This window comes from Tamandua tetradactyla, chromosome 1 (assembly GCF_023851605.1).
Source record: "Tamandua tetradactyla isolate mTamTet1 chromosome 1, mTamTet1.pri, whole genome shotgun sequence".
Taxonomy (NCBI): Eukaryota; Metazoa; Chordata; class Mammalia; order Pilosa; family Myrmecophagidae; genus Tamandua; species Tamandua tetradactyla.
In genome coordinates this window covers 227,251,940-227,278,385 of record NC_135327.1, presented here as the reverse complement: position 1 = coordinate 227,278,385, position 26,446 = coordinate 227,251,940, and the positions used below count along the sequence as shown (strand labels likewise).

Below are 26,446 nucleotides of genomic sequence, written 5' to 3'. Positions count from 1 at the left end.
TGGACTGTCTGTGTTCCTTATTAAAAATGTCATTCATGGGCAGGCCACAGTGGCTCAGCAGGTAGAGTTCTCTCCTGCTGTGCTGGAGACCCGGGTTCGATTTCCGGTCCCTGCCCATGCAAAAAAAAAAAAAAAAATGTCATTCATTAAAGGTGAATGCTCAGACAAGACCTTGAGGCACAGGGAAATTTTGATCTATATCATCATCTGTAATTGGCTTCTTAGAAAGAGAACTGCCCTAATGAAGTATGGTGGCCGTGAGTAACATAGCTTCAGTAACAAAATAATTTTGTTTCTCCTTCTCCTGAACCAAAGCTATATAGTGCAAGGCAACCTTAGTCAGATTTGTGGCAAGGGAGGCAGCAACAAAGAAATCTCCATATAGAGGGAATCCTCTCAGGGGAGGTGTTTCTTCCTCTTGGTGGGTCAAGAACTGCCAAGAGCACTCTGCATTGCATAGGTGCCCATCTCATTTACTGATTTCTGAACTGGCCCCACAGTGATTTCCTCAGGTTTTCATTCATCAGCTTCTTTCTTTATTTCTGACTCTACAATTGGGATCTTCCGAAAGGACCTGTGGACTTCAGTCATTTACTCTGAATGTCCTCCTTTGTACTACAGTATTCTCCTAGGATCCATAATGCTCCTCAGTAAATCTTGACTGATTAATAGCATGGAAGACTTCAGGCATCTTCTCAACAATGAGCATTCTCAGATTATCAAGGCTTTGAATGGCTTCATGAATAAACTCCAAGACATCAGCAGCTGCTGCTTCATTATTATCACTGAGAAGCTCCATCAACACAGGAACAATCTTTGCAGCCAAATCTGGAAATCAAACAAATGCAGTGTTTGCACATGAAATTGTATTTGTCAGTGTCTTCATGCTCAGACACATTATTTGTTTTAATCACCTCTTTCTTCAGGATAGTAACCAGCTCTTGAACATTCCTAGAAGACACAAGATCCAGGGCTTATTGCGGAGTTTTGTTGCATATTTCTAAGTCTGGTGTGCTTAATGTTCTTAGGATATCCATAACCAAATCCTGTAATACTGTGTTCATGAGCAGGATGTTCTTTTAATTCTATCAATCGTTCCAGAACTTTGAACTTTACATTGTTGTAATTCTCCTTAACAATTAAATCAGTTTAACACTGAGAAACTGCCTTGATTGCAGTTGGTGCACTAATGGTACGAATGTTCCAGCAGTTCATATTTTACAGCAGGGCTAGGGCTAGATGACTGTAATAAGTTATAGATGCAGTGAATGAAGTGAGCCCTTTCTGATGGATTAGCATGACAGACCTTATAAATGAGTGCACCAATAACCAGTTGAAGAATGCTTCTCCAAATGTTTGAACTTAATCTATACAAGTGTTAGGTAGTCCAAAACTCTATCATGAGCTACATAAATAAGCATCATAAATGCATTCCTTTTGCAACTTGCATCCTTCTCATTCACCAGAAAATCATGTATCAGTTCAGGAATATCAGGTATAAGATGTTCAAAATTTCTGTAGATAGTATGGAGAGCCAAAACAGCCTTTCTTCTAACACAGTTGTGATGTTCCAAACTAGCACAGATAGCTGGCATTAAATTTTCTAGCAATTCTGCTTTGAATTTGCAGAGAAGACAAAGAGAGGGATCCTTAAACTCATTAGGCTGCTGAAGATCCTTCCTGTGTGCATCACATACGAAGATCAATTCATGTAAAAATCTTCCATCTGGGCGGCAACGGTGGCTCAGTGGCAGAGTTCTAACCATGCCAGAGACCCGGGTTTGATTCCTGGTGCCTGCCCATGCGAAAAAAAAAAAAAAGTCTTCCATCTGGAGTTGTTTTAGGAACAATTTCCAAAAACACCAAAAGTAATTATTTGATGGTATGATCCTGAAGAGGTAGCACAAAGTTACTCATGGCCATCAGAAATCCAGGAAGTTTTTCACCATTGAGAATCATAATGATTCATTTCTTCAAAGCTTCAGGCTTTGACTTTGTATCTCCTTTCCTTACGTCATTTTTTTTTTTTATTAACGGAAAGAAAAAAAAATTTTTTAGAAATTTTAGAAACAACATTTAGAAATCATACCATTCTACATATGCACTCAGTAATTCTTAACATCATCACATAGATGCATGATCATCATTTCTTAGTACACTTGCATCGGTTTAGAGGAACTAGCAACACAACAGAAAAAGATATAAAATGTTAATATAGAGAAAAAAATAAAAGTAGTAATAATAGTAAAAAAAAAAACCCTATAGCTCAGATGCAGCTTCATTCAGTGTTTTAACATGATTAGTTTACAATTAGGTATTATTGTGCTGTCCATTTTTGAGTTTTTGTATCTAGTCCTGTTGCACAGTCTGTATCCCTTCAGCTTCAATTACCCATTATCTTACCCTGTTTCTAACTACTGCTGGACTCTGTTACCAATGACATATTTCAAGTTTATTCTCGAATGTCCGTTCACATCAGTGGGACCATACAGTATTTGTCCTTTAGTTTTTGGCTGGACTCACTCAGCATAATATTCTCTAGGTCCATCCATGTTACTACATGCTTCATAAGTTTATCTTGTCTTAAAGCTGCATAATATTCCATCGTATGTATATACCACAGTTTGTTTAGCCACTCTTCTGTTGATGGAGATTTTGGCTGTTTCCATCTCTTTGCAATTGTAAATAATGCTGCTATAAACATTGGTGTGCAAATGTCCGTTTGTGTCTTTGCCCTTAAGTCCTTTGAGTAGATACCTAGCAATGGTATTGCTGGGTCGTATGGCAATTCTATATTCAGCTTTTTGAGGAACCGCCAAACTGCCTTCCACAGTGGTTGCACCCTTTGACATTCCCACCAATAGTGGATAAGTGTGCCTCTTTCTCCGCATCCTCTCCAGCACTTGTCATTTTCTGTTTTGTTGATAATGGCCATTCTGGTGGGTGTGAGATGATATCTCATTGTGGTTTTGATTTGCATTTCTCTGATGTCCAGGGACATTGAGCATCTCTTCATGTGCCTTTTGGCCATTTGTATTTCCTCTTCTGATAGGTGTCTGTTCAAGTCTTTTTCCCATTTTGTAATTGGGTTGGCTGTCTTTTTGTTGTTGAGATGAACAATCTCTTTATAAATTCTGGATACTAGACCTTAATCTGATATGTCATTTCCAAATATTGTCTCCCATTGTGTAGGCTGTCTTTCTACTTGCTTGATGAAGTTCTTTGATGCACAGAAGTGTTTAATTTTGAGGAGCTCCCATTTCTTTCTTTCTTTCTTCAGTGCTCTTGCTTTAGGTTTAAGGTCCATAAAACCGCCTCCAGTTGTAAGATTCATAAGATATCTCCCTACATTTTCCTCTAACTGTTTTATGGTCTTAGACCTAATGTTTAGTTCTTTGATCCATTTAGAGTTAACTTTTGTATAAGGTGTGAGATACGGGTCTTCTTTCATTCTTTTACATATGGATATCCAGTTCTCTAGGCACCATTTATTGAAGAGACTGTTCTGTCCCAGGTGAGTTGGCTTGACTGCCTTATCAAAGATCAAATGTCCATAGATGAGAGGGTCTATATCTGAGCACTCTATTCGATTCCATTGGTCGATATATCTATCTTTATGCCAATACCATGCTGTTTTGACCACTGTGGCTTCATAATATGCCTTAAAGTCCGGCATCGCGAGACCTCCAGCTTCATTTTTTTTCCTCAAGATGTTTTTAGCAATTCGGGGCAACCTGCCCTTCCGGATAAATTTGCTTATTGGTTTTTCTATTTCTGAAAAGTAAGTTGTTGGGATTTTGATTGGTATTGCATTGAATCTGTAGATCAGTTTAGGTAGGATTGACATTTTAATTATATTTAGTCTTCCAATCCATGAACACGGTATGGCCTTCCATCTATTTAGGTCTTCTGTCATTTCTTTTAGCAGTTTTTTGTAGTTTTCTTTATATAGGTTTTTTTGTCTCTTTGGTTAAATTTATTCCTAGGTATTTTATTCTTTTAGTTGCGATTATAAATGGGATTTGTTTCTTGATTTCCCCCTCAGCTTGTTCATTACTAGTGTATAGAAAAGCTACAGATTTTTGAATGTTGATCTTGTAGCCTGCTACTTTGCTGTACTCATTTATTAGCTCTAGTAATTTTGTTGTGGATTTTTCTGGGTTTTTTACATATAGTATCATATCGTCTGCAAACAGTGATAGTTTTACTTCTTCCTTTCCAATTTTGATGCCTTGTATTTCTTTTTCTTGTCTAATTGCTTTGGCTAGAACTTCCAACACAATGCTGAATAATAGTGGTGATAGTGGACATCCTTGTCTTGTTCCTGATCTTAGGGGGAAAGTTTTCAATTTTTCCCCATTGAGGATGATATTAGCTGTGGGTTTTTCATATATTCCCTCTATCATTTTAAGGAAGTTCACTTGTATTCCTATCTTTTGAAGTGTTTTCAACAGGAAAGGATGTTGAATCTTGTCAAATGCCTTCTCTGCATCAATTGAGATGATCATGTGATTTTTCTGCTTTGATTTGTTGATGTGGTGTATTACATTGATTGATTTTCTTATGTTGAACCATCCTTGCATACCTGGGATGAATCCTACTTGGTCATGATGTATAATTCTTTTAATGTGTTGTTGGATACAATTTGCTAGAATTTTATTGAGGATTTTTGCATCTATATTCATTAGAGAGATTGGCCTGTAGTTTTCTTTTTTTGTAATATCTTTGCCTGGTTTTGGTATGAGGGTGATGTTGGCTTCATAGAATGAATTAGGTAGTTTTCCCTCCACTTCAATTATTTTGAAGAGTTTGAGGAGAGTTGGTACTAATTCTTTCTGGAATGTTTGATAGAATTCACATGTGAAGCCATCTGGTCCTGGACTTTTCTTTTTAGGGAGCTTTTGAATGACTAATTCAATCTCTTTACTTGTGATTGGTTTGTTGAGGTCATCTATGTCTTCTTGAGTCAAAGTTGGTTGTTCATGTCTTTCTAGGAACCCGTCCATTTCATCTAAATTGTTGTATTTATTAGCATAAAGTTGTTCATAGTATCCTGTTATTACCTCCTTTATTTCTGTGAGGTCAGGAGTTATGTCTCCTCTTCCATTTCTGATCTTATTTATTTGCATCCTCTCTCTTCTTCTTTTTGTCAGTCTTGCTAAGGGCCCATCAATCTTATTGATTTTCTCATAGAACCAACCTCTGGTCTTATTGATTTTCTCTACTGTTTTCATATTTTCAATTTCATTTATTTCTGCTCTGATCTTTGTTATTTCTTTCCTTTTACTTGCTTTGGGATTAGTTTGCTGTTCTTTCTCCAGTTCTTCCAAGTGGACAGTTAATTCCTGCATTTTTGCCTTTTCTTCTTTTCTGATGAAGGCATTTAGGGCAATAAATTTCCCTCTTAGCACTGCCTTTGCTGCGTCCCATAAGTTTTGATATATTGTGTTTTCATTTTCATTCGCCTCCAGGTATTTACTAATTTCTCTTGCAATTTCTTCTTTGACTCACTTGTTGTTTAAGAGTGTGTTGTTGAGCCTCCATGTATTTGTGAATTTTCTGGCCCTCCGCCTATTATTGATTTCCAACTTCATTCCTTTATGATCCGAGAAAGTGTTGTGTATGATTTCAATCTTTTTAAATTTGTTAAGACTTGCTTTGTGACCCAGCATATGGTCTATCTTTGAGAATGATCCATGAGCACTTGAGAAAAAGGTGTATCCTGCTGTTGTGGGATGTAATGTCCTATAAATGTCTGTTAAGTCTAGCTCCTTTATAGTAATATTCAGATTCTCTATTTCTTTATTGATCCTCTGTCTAGATGTTCTCTCCATTGATGAGAGTGGTGAATTGAAGTCTCCAACTATTATGGTATATGAGTCTATTTCCCTTTTCAGTGTTTGCAGTGTATTCCTCATGTATTTTGGGGCATTCTGGTTTGGTGCGTAAATATTTATGATTGTTATGTCTTCTTGTTTAATTGTTCCTTTTATTAGTATATAGTGTCCCTCTTTGTCTCTTTTAACTGTTTTACATTTGAAGTCTGATTTGTTGGATATTAGTATAGCCACTCCTGCTCTTTTCTGGTTGTTATTTGCATGAAATATCTTTTCCCAACCTTTCACTTTCAACCTATATTTATCTTTGGGTCTAAGATGTGTTTCCTGTAGACAGCATATAGAAGGATCCTGTTTTTTAATCCATTCTGCCAGTCTATGTCTTTTGATTGGGGAATTCAGTCCATTAACATTTAGAGTTATTACTGTTTGGATAATATTTTCCTCTACCATTTTGACTTTTGTATTATATATATCATATCTGACTTTCCTTCTTTCTACACTCTTCTGCATACCTCTCTCTTCTGTCTTTTTGTATCTGACTCTAGTGCTCCCTTTAGTATTTCTTGCAGAGCTGGTCTCTTGGTCACAAATTCTCTCAGTGACTTTTTGTCTGAAAATGTTTTAATTTCTCCCTCATTTTTGAAGGACAATTTTGCAGGGTATAGGGTTCTTGGTTGGCAGTTTTTCTCTTTTAGTAGCTTAAATATATCATCCCACTGTCTTCTAGCTTCCATGGTTTCTGCTGAGAAATCTACACATAGTCTGATTGGGTTTCCCTTGTATGTGATGGATTGCTTCTCTCTCGCTGCTTTCAAGATCCTCTCTTTCTCTTTGACCTCTGACATTCTAACTAGTAAGTGTCTTGGGGAACACCTATTTGGGTCTAATCTCTTTGGGGTGTGCTGCACTTCTTGGATCTGTAATTTTAGGTCTTTCATAAGAGTTGGGAAATTTTCAGTGATAATTTCTTCCATTAGTTTTTCTCCTCCTTTTCCCTTCTCTTCTCCTTCTGGGACACCCACAACACGTATATTTGTGCGATTCACATTGTCCTTGAGTTCCCTGATACCCTGTTCAAATTTTTCCATTCTTTTCCCGATAGTTTCTGTTTCTTTTTGGAATTCAGATGTTCCATCCTCCAAATCACTAATTCTATCTTCTGTCTCTTTAAATCTATCATTGTAGGTATCCATTGTTTTTTCCATCTTTTCTACTTTATCCTTCACTTCCATAAGCTCTGTGATTTGTTTTTTCAGTTTTTCTGTTTCTTCTTTTTGATCAGCCCATGTCTTCTTCATGTCCTCCTTCAATTTATCGATTTCGTTTTTGAAGAGGTTTTCCATTTCTGTTCGTATATTCAGCATTAGTTGTTTCAGCTCCTGTATCTCATTTGAACTATTGGTTTGTTCCTTTGACTGGGCCATATTTTCAATTTTCTGAGCGTGATCCGTTATCTTCTGCTGGCGTCTGGGCATTTAGTCAGATTTCCCTGGGTGTTGGACCCCACAGGTTGAAAGATTTTTCTGTGAAATCTCTGGGTTCTGTTTTTCTTATCCTGCCCAGTAGGTGGCGCTCGTGGCACACGTTTATCTCCGGGTTCCACCAGTGAAAGTTGCTGTGGGTCCTTTAACTCTGGGAAAGTCTCGCCGTAGGGGAGGTTCGGCAGCCGAAGCATCTTGGAAGAGTGCCAGCTGGCCCGGGGGTCCTAACGCGGGGAGGGTCGCCGGCCGCTGCAGCACGGGAGAGTGCCCGACTGAATTTCCTAGTCGGCCCGGGGCGCCAAGCGTGGCGGGAGGGCGCCAGCTGTCGCAGCCCGGGAGAGTGCACTGTTCCCAGCCGGACGGGGGAGTCACGTGTTTGGATGGGACCCCCCGGTCACCGTTCTCCGCAGTCTGGGGATTTCCGACCCAACTCTCTCAGTTGGTCCGGGGGGCCTCGTGTGGTGGGGGCGCCAGCCGCTGCGGCCCAAGGGGACCGCCTTCCCAATTCTGCCAGCTGGCCTGGGAAGGAGGAAGGGAGGGACTCTGGCCGCTTGCCGTCCCACCCGGGAAAGCGCGCACCCCTCGGTGATCTCACCGGAGCTGGTTCTCCCAGACAGTCAGCCGTTCCAGGATGGGGTACGCCGTCCCTTTGATCTCCGTCGTGGCTCCGGGAGCTGCTCTGTATTGTCTCCACTCCCCCAGTAGGTGTTCTGGAGGAGGAAAGGTGAGGGTGGCAAGGCTGTCGAGGCCGGTGGCGGAGGAGCCGGTGAAGGCGGAAGAGGGCACGGTGGTGGTTGGCGAGCCGCCGGAGCAGGAGGGGGACAAAGAGGGGAGAGGAGGGCGGGTGGGCCGGCTGCTGCGGGGCGTGGGCGCCGCGTGCCAGGCCGGAGGACAAAGAGGGGAGAGGAGGGCGGGCGGGCCGGTTGCTGCAGGGTGTGGGCGCTTAGGTCATTTTTAAAGCTAATTTCAGATGTGGTTCTGAATCCATTGGCACGTTAACATATAGCACAGTTCTCAGCAGCCATCATGGTTTCCGATTATAATCAATCTGATACAAGATTTAAGGTTGACAGATGCCCGAAAATCTGGCTCCAAGGGGCAGCGGCTGGGGCAACAACAGGGCTGTCTATTCCAGCTCCAATCTTTCTGCTTCTCAGTTCTTGTTTTCCCACTAAGTTTCTCTCTCTTTTTTTTCTTTTTATTTATTAATTTAAAAAATTAACAAACAAAAACATTAACATATCATTCCATTCTACATATACAATCAGTAATTCTTAATATCATCACATAGTTGCATATTCATCATTTCTTAGAATATTTACATCAATTTAGGAAAAAAAAGACAACAGAGAAAGAAATAAAACAATAATAGAGAAAAGAAAGATTATACATACCATACCCCTTACCCCTCACTTTCATTTACCACTAGCATTTCAAACTAGGCTTATTTTAACATTTGTTCCCCCTGTTATTTATTTTTATTCCATATGTTCTACTCTTCTGTTGATATGGTAGCTAAAAGGAGCATCAGACAAGGTTTTCACATTCACAGAGTCTCATTGTGAAAACTTTATCATTGTTCATCATCCTCAAGAAACATGGCTACTGGAACACAGTTCTACATTTTCAGGCAGTTCCCTCCAGCCTCTCCATTACATCTTGGATAACAAGGTGATATCTACTTAATGCATAAGAATAACCTCCAGGATAACCTCTCGACTCTGTTTGGAATCTCTCAGCCATTGACACTTAGTCTCATTTCCCTCTTCCCCCTTTTGGTCGAGAAGGTACTCTCAATCCCTTGATGTTAAGTCTCAGCTCATTCTAGTATTTTTCTCAGTCCCTTGATGCTGAGTCTCAGCTCATTCTAGGATCTCTGTCCCACATTGCCAGGAAGGTCCACACCCCTGGGAGTCATGTCCCACGCAGAGAGGGGGAGGGTGGTGAGACAGCTCGTCGTGTTGACTGAAGAGAGGTTTCTCTCTCTCTTTTAATCCTTCTTTCCTTCTCTCTCTCTTTTAATCCTTCTTTCCAACAGTACCAAATATTATAAGCTAGATCATGAGAAATGCCCTTTGCCTATTTAAGAATAACTTTTTCATCCATACATAAAATCAGGTGAGGGGAACTATTGCTTTTTTTTAAAATTCTGCCTAGCCCCCTCCCCTCTCCTGATACAGCTTTCCTTTGCCCCATACTCCCATCCCTTTGCAGTGCCCTTCTTCCTCCACTCTAACCAGGGGTTCTGGTAAGGATGCTACCCAGGTCCCCAGCCTGCCCCCACCTACCCCCCAGCACCAGGGATGGATGTATAGCCATCAGGGAGGTGAGCAGTTACTCTCTGGGATTTTTTCATGAAGCTGGGAGACAGCATTCTCTTTTTCTTGTTGAATGATAGTTTGTGAGGTTATTGCCCCAGAGATTCAGGACTCCGTATCTCTTGCCATTTGGAGGAGCCTTAGATAATGAGGTCAACCCCTAAACCCAGAAACTGAGTTGAGAGGCCTAGTGCTGACGTGGAAGTCTCTTGATCCGCTTAACTCTGAAACCAGCATGAGACTTCTCTTACACAGTCTGTGTAATGGTGTATTGGTTGGGGTTCTCCAGAGCAGCAGAACCCATAGGATATATATATATATATATATATATATAAACACACACATCTTAAGAGCTTTAGTTTAAGGAATTTGTTCCTGTGATTGCGGGGGCTGGCAGGCTGGTAGGTTCGAAACTCAGGAGTTGCTGTTGCAGCCTTGAGGCCGTATTTCTTTTCCAGAGAACTTCAGTTTGGCTTTTAAGGCCTTCAGCTGCTTGAATGAGGCCCAGCCATATTCTCAGGGATAATCGTCACTGCAACTAATTGTAGGTGTTAATCACACCTACAAAATACCTTCACAGCGACATCTAGACCAGGGTTTGACCAAGTACCTCGCACCATAGCCTAACTAAGTTGGCACTTGAAATTAGCAATCACAAATGAGTTACTAAGTTTCCTGATTACTTAAGGTATTTTAAGCTAAGTTTGGTTGGAACCACAGTCCTGCCTAGTCTAGGTAGCACTTAATTTTAGGTATGATTACAGTCTCTGGAATCAGCTATCTAGATTTGAATTCTGGTTCTGCCAGTTTCCAGCTGGGCCAATTATGGGCAAGTCACTTGAAACATTTCTGTGTTTCAGTTTCCTCGTCTGTAATATTGAGATAATAATATTTACCTTGTAGGGTTCATACACGCCAAATACATAAAACAGTCTCTGGGCAAAGTAAATATTTAGTAAATAGCAGCTGTTATGATGGTGATAATGATACTTTCAATTATTATTTCACTATAAGTACTTCTACAGAAGCAAGCCAGAGAAGATAAAATCCATTCCCTTTTGTGGGTTTTGGAAGTGCTTTGAAGAGACAGAACCTGGAAAAGGTTGTGCGCAGATACAGATTTTTCTTAAAGACCAGTCCCTTCCACTTATCCTTTTCTCAAGTACTTTGTCACATTTTTCCTTCCCCAGAGGGAACAACTCTCATCACTCTTGGCTGATTGGTACTTGCTTCCAAGGTTCAAAATAATGTTTGGATTGCTATGTGTTGATTTTTCAGTTTGAGGAATTATCTACTGACTTCCTACTATCGAAATTGAAGGTTTCATTCTTTTTCCTTCCTCCACATTCACTGCTCACATGTATCCTTTTCACTTCCCGCCTTTTATATGTAGTTCTTCAAGAACTGTGAAGTATCTGAGATTTTATGCTACTTGCAAACTAACAACTTAGTCATAGTTCCCCCCTGCCGCAGTTCCATGGCTGCTAGTAGAAGACATGAGCCTCCTGGGTCAGAGTTGAAGGACAGTTTTTTGCTTGCAGTAACAGCAGTAAGCCAAAAAAATCAGCATTTTTGTACTGGTTCTCCGAGATACAATTACCCCCCAGGACACACAAAAAGGCCAGATGAGACATGTGCAAGCAGTGCACTTTCAGGAGAGGAATCGTGACTTCAATTTACCGAAATCTTTCATCATGGAAATAAACATACATGCACTTTGCTCCAGAGGGAGATCTTTTCCTTATCATATTGGACAGTAAGTATCCTGCCACTTGTGCCAAAGAGAGACATCAACCTTGTCTTCTAAGGATGTTCCTTCTACAAACATCCTTGAAAAGCACGTCCAGAACAGGAGATGGTTGGTACTTCACTCACAAAACATGCAACAGTGCAAGAACCGTGGCACCTTGTTTCCCAATGTTAACATCAGAAAACATGGTCTCATATAGTCAGGCCTGCCTGATCCCACATCAAACAGAGAAACAAGCCTTTTTGCTTTGGTGAGAAGGTGAGTTTATTAAAGATGCATCGACAAAGAACTAGAGGGCAAAAATCTTTCCAAGATCAGTTCAGAGTAAGAAAGGTGAGTTGGGTTTTTATAGCTCAAACAAACAAAGGAGTGGGAAGGATCCAGAAGAAAGCAGGGGAAAAAAAAGAAGAAAACTAAGTAAAAGTCACAGGATTCATTCAAATTGAGTGACACTCACCTGCTTCAGTTTGCTTGGTCAGCATACGTTGTTATCTAATAATTCCTCCTCGCTTACTGTCTATTCAGACTTTGATCTTTATTTCATGTAATTTTATAGAGATATATTCGTACACCGTACAATCCATCCAAAGTATACAATCCATCCAAAGCATAGTATCATCACATAGTTGTCTATTCATCATCGTGATCATTATTATATCATTTGCATTACTCAGAAAAAAAATTAAAAAAGAAATACCTAAACATCCTGTGCCAGTTTGAAAGTATTACGTGCCCTAGAAAAGCTATGTTTTAATCCTGATCTGATCTTGTGGGAGATGCTGTTTTTCAATCCTGATTCAAAACTGCAGGCTGGAACCATCTCCATGGAAATGTGGCATGCCCAATTGTGGGTGTGATCTTTTGATTAGATAGAGATGTGACTCCACCTGTATTACAGGTGGGTCTTGATTAGTTTACTGGATTCCTTTAAAAGAGGAAACATTTTGGAAATATTCAGAAATGACAGAAACCTCAGAGCCGACAGAAACTTCACAGCAGAGCTGATACGGAGAAGTGGAGAACAGAGGTATGGATGTTTGGAGAATTATTTTTCTTTTTCTGCTAACTAGTTAAGCACTGGTGCCCTAGTAATTTTTGCCCATGTGACTATAAAATGTCAGGTATCTTCACAAAGACTTGATTTTCTTATGCAAATATTCCTTTTCTTTGAGTTCAGGCTCGCAGAATTGAAGGGGAAGAAAAAATGGTGCTAGGCTGTCAGTATGAAAACTATTTGCACATGATAAAAACAAACTTGAATGTTAATTGTCTCCCCTACAGTTCTGAATATCCTAATGAAGAGAAGATGGGAAAAATCCACCAGCATAGTTCCATTCTCTCTCCAGGGCAGTATGAGGATGAGGGCTTGGGTTGACTCAGTTCTGGCAAGTTCAGGAAAGAACCATCAAAGTGACAGTGCCCTTTTTCCACTTAACAGCTTCTTCACGGGTTACTCCTTCTAGACTCTGCCCCTTGACAGCAATGCAGGTCCTTCGTTTTTTACCTTTGTTTTTTCCATCCTTTTTAGAAGTTTGTCAGATCTTTTCTTTGCTTCAGTGTCTGAAATTTAATTGTTATGTATTGGTATGTGTAGGGAATATTTTTGCTGCAATAATGCCATCTAACAACCTAAAAACTCAATGTTTTGAAAACGTTTCCCCCTTGCTTGTGGGTTTGTGAGTAGGCTGTGTCTGTGTTCAGCTCTGCTCAGCTTTGGCAGAGTGTGGCTGTGGTTTGAATTCAGTTCTGCTCCCTGGCTCCCTACTTGGACCAGTACACAAGATGTCTGCTAACCTTCCAGTGGCCAACACAAGTACAAGACCTGGTACAAGATCAATGTATTGATCTTCCCAGGACACAAAGCAGGCTGGAAAGGGGTAGGTGGCTATGGAAGGGCGAAAGGAAGATCTCCAGACCTGTACCCCTGCCTTCAGTGATGCCTGGCATGCCTCTTGCCTACCTTATACACGGAAAAAAAACTGCAGTGCTTTGCAAGAGTCACTGAGGGACAGGGGACAGTCAGGAGGGCGTATGCAGAGTCTAGGGGTCTGCGTCTGAGCCTTTCGTGGGTCTTTTGCACGGTAACTTGCGTTGATTTTTACTTTTTTTTTTTCACAATTCATCTTAGACTTAGTTTTCCTAAGTCTTTTACCACTCACTCTATTTACATCTCCTCAAATTTTGTTGCCTTGTCTCATTTTTTTGTCCTTGTGGGTTATTCCAGTTACTATGGCTAGGTAACAAATTACCCACAAACCTAGTGGCATGAAATGGCCATTTATTATGCTCATGGATCTGTGGGTTTGGAATTTGGACAAGATCTAACAGAGGTCCAGAATGTCTGAGGCCCCCCAAATCATGAGGCTACCATCACCTGAAAACACACTTGCTCATGTCTGGCAGTTGCTTCTCTGGGGGCTTGAAGCAGTTGGAGGCTGGTACAGCAGGGCTTCTTAGGATATTTATGTGTGGCTTCTTCAAATGGTCTTCCCTGCTCCAGGGTAGCGAGACTTCTTACCTGACAGCTCAGGTTCCCAGATGTATCACCTTCTCTAAGCCAACCTTGGAAGCCATGTGGAGTCACTGAGGCTTTTTTCTTCACTGGAAGCAAGTCATGAAGCCTGGGCCACACTGAAGGGGAGTGGAATTAGACTCCACCTTTAGTGGGAAGAGTGTCAAATTTGTGGATATGTCTTAAAATCATGTGGGTTTAAGCCTTAAAAACCCAACTCTGTACTTGTTTAGAGGAATTTCATGAAGGAAAATGGCTACCTGTGTTCAATCTATGATTTTTACCCAGAAGTCTCTGGCTTTTTTTTTCTTTTTTGAGTAGGCAAATTTAATGAAACTTTCAATATATACTGAAGATTTATTTAAAACAACTTATGAGGCAGCCCATGCACTTCCCCCAAAAACAAAGAAACAAAACAAACAAAAATTCAACAAATGATTCTGCAATAACAGGATACTCACATGGAAAAATAATGAAATGTGACCCCAACAAACAGCATAGATAAAGAAAAAGACTTAAAATGGTTCACTGGTAGAATGCTTGCCTTCCATGTGGCAGAACTGGGTTTGATTCCTGGACTATGCACCCCATCCCCCCCACAAAAAAGGCTTAAGAGTTAAAGATGTGTAAATTGGTGTTGGTATCAGAGGATGAAGCAATATCTATCAGAAAATAGTATCAATATCGATACCAAAATTGATAGCAATACAAGGAGAAATAATGAACCCATTATGACCATTGCAGAATTCAACACACGTCTATTAGCAATTGATGGATACAAGTAAGATTTTCAGGCTATATTTCAATATTGTGGTAATATAGCATGCTTTTCAGCATTTTAATTTTTCAAATTTGTTAAGGTGTGTTTTATGTCCCAGAATGTTATCTATGTTGCAGAATGTTCTATTTGAGCTTGCAAAGAATGTTTATTGCGCTATTGTTAGATGGAGCAAACCATAAATGTCAATTAGATCAAGGTGATTGACAGAGCTGTCTAACTCGTTCTTGAATTCTTTATTTGAATGTCTCACAGATATCTCAAACTTATGTCCACCTATCCTGTCCCACATTCCTGCATTTCAGGGTATAACACCACAATTGACCCAGTTATGCAATCCAGAAATTAAGTGTTAACTTACCTCCTCCCATTCATTCACCCACCACATTCAATACATCAGTAAGTCCATTGATTCTAACTCTAAAATACATATTGAATCCATGTAGGCTGGTGCCTTCTATTCAATCTCCTCCTTCAGCTATTCCTCCATCTAATGCGCCTTGCACATAGTTCGAAGAATGACCTGTCCGTGGCTGGTTTGGTATTACTTGAAAGGACACCTGGTGGAAACAGTAAATGTACTGTCTCCTGGACTCTGAAGATGTTTGTGATTAGCTAAATATATGATGATTCTTACTGGTAAATGGAGCAACTACATCTGGTGCCCTTCAAGATGTTTGGAACATAATGGCAAGGTTTTGTGTATATGACCATTCCCCACCCAAAGACACATGTTCTAAGAAGGAGCAGGACACTTAGGGTACGAATAATTCTCATTTATTGTGTTTGCTATGCACTTTATCTCATTTGATTCTAACAGAGGTGGGTTAAGATGTTATTGGACAAAGGCTGTGGATTCTTTTGTCTGACACACTCAACAACTGGGGTTTCAAAGAGGGAAAGGGTTTTTTACTAGGTGCATAGTAGGAGAGCAGATGGCCTAGTGGTCCACAATCTGTCTCCCTGAACTGCAGTAATTCAGGTAATTTTATTAGAGAAAAGATGGGCAGGGCTAAAGATAATGAGCCCAGTGGCTCCAGATCATATAATTAGGGGTGGTCTGATTATTGAGCATGCACAAATTGATCACATACTTAGTCATTGAATGTATGAAAGAAAACGGCAGAATGAAGTATAGGTGGCTTGTAGGTTAAATTCTAAACTACTGTGCATGTCAGATGGGCCCACTTAGGTTAAATCCAGTCTCAGTCATCAAGATAATTTGGGATTTGGAGTGGGTTAGTTCTGGGCAGATCCAAAACCCTTCATTAAAAACATTAGAGGCTATCTTTAGTGATTTAAAGATTCAAAAGTTGAAAAGCTGGATAACAAGGTACAGATGAAGATTAGTCACAAGGTTTTTACAATCACAGGGGCAGAAGATAAGGGCTATACAATCATTATCAGAGATCAAAGCAGCTGGATTACAATGCAGAGATTTCAGGTATTTCCCTGTCTACTCCAATATGCCAGAAAATAAAAGGAACGTTTATAAAATGATAAAGTAATAGAAATCATCACTTAAATCCTGATTTCTTGGTTACAAAGACATATGTTTAACCTCTTCAGACATTTCATTTGCTGGGAATGGGGAGAAAATAATTTTCTATTGGTAAAAATCAAATAAGACAACAATTGCATTTGAATTAACTGCTAGTGAGGGTATGGTCAGTAGTCAATAGGAAGACATCAACAATACCACAGCAACACCAGGGGCAACTAATTGGGAAGGGGGAGGGGCAAGTGATAAGGAGTAGTTTTTATAAAAAATATTTTTAGTGACAAACCTTCACACACATACAGTCCATACATGATTTACAATCAATGGCTCACAATATCCTCACATGGTTGTGTATTCATCACCATGATCATTTTTAGAACATCTGCATCACTCCAGAAAAAGAAAGAAGAAAAAGCTCATACATACCATACCCCTTCCCCTCCCTTTTATTCACAACTATATTTCAATCTATCCCATTTATTTTACCCCTTATCCCCCACATTTTTTTCTTTCATTTTGTTCTGTTTTTCTTTTTTTCATCTTATTTCTTTTGTTTTTTTTCCTTTTATTATCTTTTTCCTTCCCTGTATTATTTTTATCCGTGTATATTTTTTACTCATCTGTCCATTCCGTGGATAAAAGGAGCATCAGACACAGGTTTTCACAGTCACAAAGTCACACTGTAAAAGTTATATTGTTATACAATCAGCTTCAAGATTCAAGGCTTGGGGACAACAGAATCAAAAGGCCAAGCCCTTGATCTTGGCATTCGTCCCTATGAAACTTATTCCTGCAAAGGAGAGGCTAAGCCTATTTAAAATTATGCCTAAGAGTCACCCCCACAGAACCTCTTCGGTTGCTCAGATGTGGCCTCTCTCTCTAAGCCAACTCAGCAGGTGAATTCACTACCCTCCCTGGTACGTGAGACATAAATACCAGGTATATAAATCTCTCTGTCAGTGTGGGACATAACTGGTGGGATTTGCCAGGATCCAGAATCAAGAGATTGAGAAAGCCTTCTTGACCAATAGGGGGAGGAGAGAAATGAGAAAAAATAAAATTTCAGTGGCTGAGAGATTTCGAATAAACTCGAGAGGTTATCCTGGAGGTTATTCTTATGCATTATATAGATATCCCTTTTTAGTTTATGGTATATTGGAATGGCTGGAGGGAAGTACCTGAAATTGTTGAGCTGTGTTTCAGTAGATTTGATTCTTTTTTTTTTTTTAACTTTTTTTATTAATTAAAAAAAATTAACAAACAAAACATTAAGATATCATTCCATTCTACATATACAATCAGTATTTCGTAATATCATCACATAGTTGCATATTCATCATTTCTTAGTACATTTGCATCGATTTAGAAAAAGAAATAAAAAGACAACAGAAAAAGAAATAAAATGATAATAGAGAAAAAAAAGATTATACATACCATACCCCTTACCCCTCGCTTTCATTTACCACTAGCATTTCAAACTTAATTTAACATTTGTTCCCCCTATTATTTATTTTTATTCCATATATTCTACTCTTCTGTTGATATAGTAGCTAAAAGGAGCATCAGACACAAGATTTTCACATTCACAGAGTCTCATTGTGAAAGCTATATCATTGTTCAATGATCATCAAGAAACATGGCTACTGGAACACAGCTCTACATTTTCAGGCAGTTCCCTCCAGCCTCTCCATTACATCTTTTTTTTTAAATTTTTTTTTATTAATTAAAAAAATTAACAAAACATTTTGATATCATTCCATTCTACATATACAATCAGTAATTCTTAATATCATCACATAGTTGCCTATTCATCATTTCTTAGTACATTTGCATCGATTTAGAAAAAGAAATAAAAAGACAACAGAAAAAGAAATAAAATGATAATAGAGAAAAAAAAGACTATACATACCATACCCCTTACCCCTCACTTTCATTTACCACTATTTTAAACTGAATTTATTTTAACATTTGTTCCTCCTATTATTTATTTTTATTCCATATGTTCTACTCTTCTGTTGATATAGTAGCTAAAAGGAGCATCAGACACAAGATTTTCACATTCACAGAGTCTCATTGTGAAAGCTATATCATTGTTCAGTGATCATCAAGAAACATGGCTACTGGAACACAGCTCTATGTTTTCAGGCAAGGCCTAAATTTTAAGTAGACTTGACCCATCCTTTGTGGGGTTAAGTTTCATATGAACAAACCCCAAGACTGGGGGTTCAGCCTATAGCTTTGGTTGTCCACACTGCTTGTGAGAATATTAAGAATTCAACTTGGGGAAGTTGAATTTCTCCCCGCTCTCAGCATTCCCTGAAGGGGGCTTGCAAATACTTTTCCAGTCACTGATCAAATCATTCTGGGATTCATCGGGGCATCACTCTGGATAAACCAACAAAATCTCATGTGCTACCTGAGATTCCAAGTACTTATGACATTCAATCAAACTATCTACATGAGTTATATTAGGAAATGCTCTAGTCAAAATATACATTTTGTAACAAATAAACATTTTTTGCTTTAGTCTCACACATAAGGTGACATTTTAAAGTATTAATTATCATCTATTTTCAGCACCCTGCAATAATGACATTCCTTTGTTCTTCCTCATGCAAAAAAATTTTTTTAATTTGTACATTGTAATTTCACTATTATTATACACTCTAGGCATTCCTAGATTATACCATCTCGATCTTTAACATCTGTCTTTCTTTGTGATTTCCTTTATGCCCCCAGCCCTCCTCCCTCTATCATTCTCACATGCAGCTTCATTCAGTGTTTTAACATAATTACATTACAGTTAGGTAGTATTGTGCTGTCCATTTCTGAGTTTTTGTATCCAGTCCTGTTGCACAGTCTGTATCCCTTCAGCTCCAATTACCCACTATATTACCCTATTTCTATCTCCTGATGGTCTCTGTTACCAACGACATATTCCAAGTTTATTCACTAATGTCAGTTCATATCAGTGAGACCATACAGTAGTAGATTTGATTCTTGAAGATGATAGTTTAAAGTTATAACTTTTACAGTGTGACTGTGATTATGAAAACCTTGTGTCTGATGCTCCTTTTATCCAGGGTATGGACAGATAAGTAAAGAAAATATGCATTAAAAATAAATAATGTGGGGATAAGGGGTAAAATAAACTGGGTAGATGGAAATACTAGTGGGCAATGAGAAGGAGGGGTAAGTGTTTGGGATGTATGTGTCTTTTCTTTTACTTTTTTTTTCTGGAGTGATGCAAAAGTTCTAAAACAAGGTCATGGCGATGAATACACAGATATGTGATGATATTGTGAGCCACTGATTGTACACCATGTATGGACTGTATGTGTATGAAGATTTTTCAATAAAAATATATTTAAAAAAGAATCAATGCTACTGGAACACAGCTTAACAATTTCAGGTACTTCCCTCCAGCAACTCCAATATACCATTAAAAAAAAGAGATATATAAAATTAATGCATAAGTATAACCTCCAGGATAAGCTCTTGATTCCATTTGAAATCTCTCAGCCACTGAAATTTTGTCTCATTTATCTCTCCCCCCTTCTGATCAAGGAGACTTTCTCAATCCCATGATGTCAGGTCCTGGCTCATCCTGGGAGTTCTGTCTCATGTTGCCAGGGAGATTTACACCCCTGGAAGTCATGTACCAAGTAGTGGGGAGGGCAGTGAATACACCTTCCGAGTTGGCTTAGAGAGAGATGCCACATCTGAGCAATAAAAGAGGTTCTGTGGGTGTTTTAGTTTGCTAGCTGCCAGAATGCAACACACCAGTGACGGATTGGCTTTTAATAAAAGGGGATTTATTTTGTTGATTCTTCAGAGGAAAGGCAGTTAACTTTCCACTGAGGTTCTTTATTACGTGGAAGGCACAAGATGGTCTCTGCTGGTCTTCTCTCCAGGCCCCTGGGTTCCAACAACTTTCCCCGGGGTGACTTCTTTCTGCATCTCCAAAGGCCTGGGCTGAGCTGCTAGTGCTGAGATGAGGAATGCCAAGCTGCTTAGCTGTGCTACGTTGCGAGCTCTCATTTAAGCATCAGCCAATTAAGTCAAATGTCACTCATTGCAACAGACACGCCTCCTAGCCAACTGCAGATGTAATTAGCAACAGATGAGATTCACGTACCATTGGCTTATGTCCACAGCAACAAGACTAGGTATGCTCACCTGGCCAAGTTGACAACTGAATCTAACTAACACAGTGGGGTAACTCTTAGGCACAATTTTTAAATAGACTTAGCCCATCCTTTGTGGGAATAAGTTTCATACGGGTGAACCCCAAGATTGAGGGCCCAACCTATTTATTTTGTTGTCTCTACTGCTTGTGAGAATATCAGAAATTCTTCAAATGGGGAAATTGAATATTTCCTTCTTTTTCCATTCCCCCAAGGGGACTTTGTAAATACTTTTTTATTGTTTGCCAGAATTACTCTGGGATATATTGGGGCATCACACTAACCTGGACAAACCAACAAGATCTCATGCCCTATTCAAGAGTCCATGTACTTATGGTGTTCAACTAACTGACCATACAAGTTAAATTAGATAATGTGTTACCCAAAATATAAATTTTGCACCAACTAAACATCTTCTTTGGTCTCACACAGAACTTGAAGTTTTAAAGTATGGACGATATCATCCTTTAGCCTGTATTCTGATCTACCCCAGTCCTATCCAGATCAGCTTCATTCATATCTCTAGTCAAAGTCTGATCCCTTTTTCCACTTTTTAAACAGTTCCTGTATGGGGTAATGCTGACTTTCATAGCTTCAGAGCTCTAACTCTGAGTCTCAGGTGTCATGTAAATGCCTGAAGTTTCTGGGTATGCCCAGTTTATAAACAAACAGCTCAGTATCTCAGAATTTAGAAATAACAGTTACAACTCATGAATATATGTGGCAGCTATAAGAGCTTATAATCTAGGACCCTTTACAAAAGGCCCCAACCTGATCACCCATGCTCTCGACTTCAGTTCACCAGGTTTTTATATTACTGTTAGTTCATATGAGTGAGGCGTCATAAGATTTGTCTTTTATTTTTCTGACATTTCATTCACTATACAGTCCTTAAGGTTCATTCACCTAGTTGCATGTCTCACAACCTCATTCCTTCTTCAGCCTGCTCAGTAGTCCATTGTGTGTACACACCATAGTTCCTCCTTCCATTCCTCAGTCATTGTACCCTTAGGCCAGCTCCATCCATTGTGGATCATAAACACCAGTGTGCAAATGTACGTTCGTGTCCCTACACTCAGTTCCTCCAGGTATATGTATGTATATATTTTTAATTTTAACATTTTTTATTGTGAAAGATAACATATATACAAAAAGCAATATATTTCCAAGTACATTTTAATAAATAGTTATAAAAGAGATTTTAAGGTTTGAAATGGGTTACAGTTCCATGATTTTTTGTTTTTTGTTTTAGCTGCTCCAACACACTGGAGACCAAAAGAAATGTCAGTATAATGATTCAGCAGTCATACTCATTTGTTAAATCCTGTCTTCTCTTATAGTCTTTCTTCTATTTTTTTCTTTTTTGTGAAAAATGACATATACAAAAAAGCAATAAATTTCAAAATAAATTGCAGCAATTAGTTGTAGAATACGTTTCAGAGCTTGGTATGGGTTACAATTCCACAATTTTATATTTTTACTTCTAGCTGCTCTAAGGTACTGGAGACTAAAAAAATATCAATATGATTCAGCAATCATATTCATTTGTTAAACCCTACCTTCTCTGTATAACTCCACTTTGATCTTCCAACTTTTATCTTTCTCCCACTCTTTAGAGGATATCTAACTTTTTCATGTTGGAAGGGGCTGTCTATAATATGGAATAGGGGGATGGAGCTAGTTGACATCTGGAGAGGCTGGTCCCTTCGCATTTCAGGACTTATCTGGTCCAGGGACCCATTCGGAGGTTGTAGCTTTCTGGAAAGTTACCCTAGTGCATGGAATATTTGTAGAATCCCATATAATGCCCTAGGTATTCTTTAGGATTGGCAGGATAGTTCTGGTTGGGGTTTGGCAAATTTTGATAGGTAGCGATCTCTAACTGAAGCCTCTTGACTCTACTTGAACTCTCCCAGCCACCGACACCTTACTTGTTAAACTTCTTTCTCCCTTTTGGTCAGGATGACACAGTTGATTCCACAGTACCAGGCTCAGGCGCATCCTTCTCCATGTATATATTTGAGCAACAGGGTTTCAGGACCATATGGCAAACCCACCCTAGCCTCCTATGGAACCACCACACTGCCCTCCACGGGGCTGCACCTCTCACTTTCCCTACTGACTGTGAATAGCACATCTCTTTCTCTGCAGTTCTTCTAGCACTTCTCTCTTTTCATTTTTTTAATGGCAAAAATGTACTTTTTTGGTTTTCTATTTTTCTTAATATTTTTATTGAGAAATCTTCACACACATGGAGTCCATTCACGGTGTACAATCAATACTCACAATATCATTATATAGTTGTGTGTTCATCACCATGATCATTTTTTAGAACATTAGCTTCACTCCAGAAAAAGAAATAAAAAGAAAAAACTAATACATATCATACCCCTTATCACTCCCTCTCATTGACCACTAGTATTTCCATCTACCCAATTTATTTTATCCTTTGTCCCCCCCCATTATTTATTTATCCATATTTTTTACTCATCTGTCTGTACCCTGGATAAAAGGAGCATCAGACACAAGATTTTCATAATCACACAGTCACATTGTAAAAGTTATATCTTTATACAATCATCTTCAAGAAGTGAGGCTACAGGAACACAGCTCAACGGTTTCAGGCACTTCCCTCTAGCCACTTCAATACACCATAAACTAAAGGATATCTATATAATGTGTAAGAATAACCTCCAGAATAACCTCTTGACTTTGAACTATCTCAGCCACTGAACTTTTATTTTGCCTCATTTCTCTCTTCCCCCTTTTTTCAAGAAGATTTCTCAATTACATGATGCTGGGTCTTGGATGATATGTGGATTTCTGTCCCACACTGACAGAAAGATTTACGTCCCTGGGAGTCATGTAGGGGAGGGCAGTGAGTTCACCTGCTGAGTTGGCTTACAAAGACAGGTTACATCTGAGCAACAAAAGAGTTTCTTTGGGGTGACTCATAAACACTGGGGTGCAAATGTCCATTCATGTCATCACACTCAGTTCCTCCAGGTATATACTGAGCCACTGGGTTTCAGGATCATATGGCAACCCCACCCCCAGCCTCCTGTGGAGCCATCACACTGCCGTCCAAGAGGCTGCACTTCTCAGCTTCCCTGCCAACAGTGAATAGGCACATCTATTTCTCCACATTTTCTCTAGCACTTGTTTCTCTCTGTTCATTTTTAAACACTTTTATTCGCACATGATACAATCCAACCTAAGTGTGTAGACATGCCTTCACCACCATTATCTAAATGAGAACATTTCCTTTTCTTCTACAAAGAATCCATACCCCTTCCCCTTGCCTGTTGCATTTAGTTTTGGCATATGCCTTTTTTACATTTAGTGGAAGCATATTACAATGTTACTGTTGACTATAGACCCTAGCTTGCATTAATTGCACCTTTTCTTATATACCAACCATTTTGAACATCTTGCAATGTTGACATTCACTTGCTCTCCCTCATGCAAAAACGTTGTATTTGTACATTTAATCACCATCATTGTCCACTCTAGGCATTCCTAAGTTATACCATCTCAGTCTGTATCCTCTATCTTTCCTTCTGGTGTCATACGTGCCCCCAGTCCTTCTCCCTCTATCTTAGTCACATTCGTCTTCCTTCAGTACTTTTATTACTGTGCTACAGTCAGGTAGTATTGTGCTATCTATTTCTGAATGTTTATAGTGAATCCTGTTTCACTATCTGTATCCCTTCAGCACCAAATGCCCAATCTCTACCCTATTTCTTTTTTTTTTAAAAAGGGGAATTTATTAAGTTGCAAGTTTACAGTTCTAAGGCTGTGAAAATGTCCAAATGAAGGCAAGCCTATAAAAATGTCCAAATTAAGGCATCCAGTAAAAGATACCTTGGTTCAAGAAGGCTGATGATGTTTGAGGTTTCTTTCTCAACTGGAAAGACACATGGTAATGTCTGCTAGCTTTTTCTCTAGGCTTCTTCAGTGGCTTCCTTAGGGCTCTGCCCATCCTGTTGACCCTATCAGTTCTGGTGGCTCTGTTGGTGCTGTTGGCTTTAAGGTTTTGTTGTTGTGTTTTTTTAATTTTTTAATTTTATTTTTTTTAATATAAAAAAAAAAACACCTAACAAATGCAAACATTCCTATTTTGATCATTCCGTTCCACATATATAATCAGTAATTCACAATATCATCACATATTCATCATCATGGTCATTTCTTGGAACATCTGTATCTTATTTCTAACTCCTGATAACCTGTGTTCTAAACTTCAATTCTCAATGTTCACTCATTAATGTTATTTCATATTAGTGAGACCATACTGCATTCGTCCTTTTGTTTCTGGTAATTTCACCCCAGTGTAATGTGCTCAAGGTTCATCCATGTTACATGCTTCATGTCTTTATTCTACCTTACAGCTGTGTAAGGTAGAATTATATGTATATACCACAGTTTGTTTAGCCACTCGTCCATTGATGGATATTTGGGCTGTTTCCATCTCTTGGCAATAGTAAATAATGCTCCTATAAACATCAGTGTGTAAATGTCCATTTGTGTTTTTGCCTTCAGTTCCTCTGAATATAACCTAGTAATGAGATTGCTGGGTCATATGGCAATTCTATGCTTAGCTTCCTGAGGAACTGCTGAACTGCCTTCTAGAGTGGTTATAGCATTTTATATTCTCACCAACAGTGGATAAATGTGCCTCTTTCTCCACATCCTCTCCAGCACTTATCATTTTCTGTTTTTTTGATAATGGTCATTTTAGTAGGTGTAAGATGATACCTTATTGTGTGTGTGTGTGTTTACTTGGGCAGGTACTGGGCAGATAATCTGGCAAAGTTGACTAATGGTATTGGCTGGAAGGCAGATTTTAAAAGCCATGAACTTGGATATTTATCAGAAGAGATCTCCAATTTAAATGTGGAAAGCGCAGCCTGGTTTCTCCTCACAGCTTATAGTGAAATGCAAGAGGAAAGAGATAAGCTGAGAACTGAACTCTTGGGTACAAAGAAACCAGAAATTGAAGTTCTGGAAAATTCTGGGCCTACAGAAAGGGAGACCCCAGAGTATAGTACCCTGTGTGTGGATTTAACCAAATGTGAAACCAGTCAGACATTTCAGAGAAAGCCAGGATCGGACATGGAGTTATCCAGGAAAGATTTGTGGAAACTCCTTTTGTCTGATGGGCATGACCCAACACTGCTGCATAGAAAGCCAACGAGAGTGCTGTGGGACCTGTATAAACAGAGCTGCTGCCAGTCTGGACTGAGGGGTTTAGAGAAGGGACACATTGAAGGAAAAATAACTTCAAAGGCAAAACCATGGAGGCTGAGGTCTGAAGTCAAGAAGCCTCAGGCCAGGGGAGCAGACCCACCCAAGCACATGGAGAGGGTGAGTTTGCCCCAAAGGCAGAGGATGGGCCTTCTACCTCGTTGCAGTGGAAGAGTCATGTCACCTCAGGCCTTGGAGAGGGTGGAGCACATTCCTTGGGGTCTGGGGAGAGCCTGGCTGCCACCACATGGAGGGGTTGAGCGTGTGCCCCGGAGATGGCAGAGAGCCCGGGTGCAGCCCAATGCTTGGAGAGGGTGGAGGCTAGAGAAGGGTGGTCTCCCCAATATCCCCCAAGGTTGCATTTGGAGAGAGGCAGGCCTCTGCGTAGGTCCTTGGACAGGGTGGGACTGCCGCTTTCTAAAGCCCTGAGGATAAATGACTCTCAGATTTTGAAATCTAATAGACTTTGCCTTGCTGGTTTTCGAAACTGACCCCTGTGTTCCTTCCTCCCTATGGAAATGTGTATATGTATCCTATGAATGTTCCTCCTTTATATGTTGGCAGCAAATAACTTGTTATGAGTTTTCAAAGGTCCAGAGCAAATGGAGAGAATTTTGCCTTAGGACAGACCATGCCTGTAACTGACTTGATGAGATTTTATAATGTCCCTAATTTTGTACTTCATTGTATTGCTACTGAAAGTTTTAAGGTTTCTGATATTGCTATGAAATTAATGTATTTTGTATATGGGAAAAACATATCTTTTTTAGGGGCCAGAGGGTGGAATGTGCTGGTTTGAAAGGAAGCATGCCCCCTAAGAAAAGCCATGCTT

General features: G+C 39.5%; 1 pseudogene; it reads right to left on the bottom strand.

The window, feature by feature from the left end:
- Positions 1 to 159: 159 nt before the first annotated feature.
- LOC143682833 (coatomer subunit beta pseudogene) lies at positions 160 to 1,766 on the bottom strand (annotated as a pseudogene).
- Between the last annotated feature and the right edge of the window lie 24,680 nt (positions 1,767 to 26,446).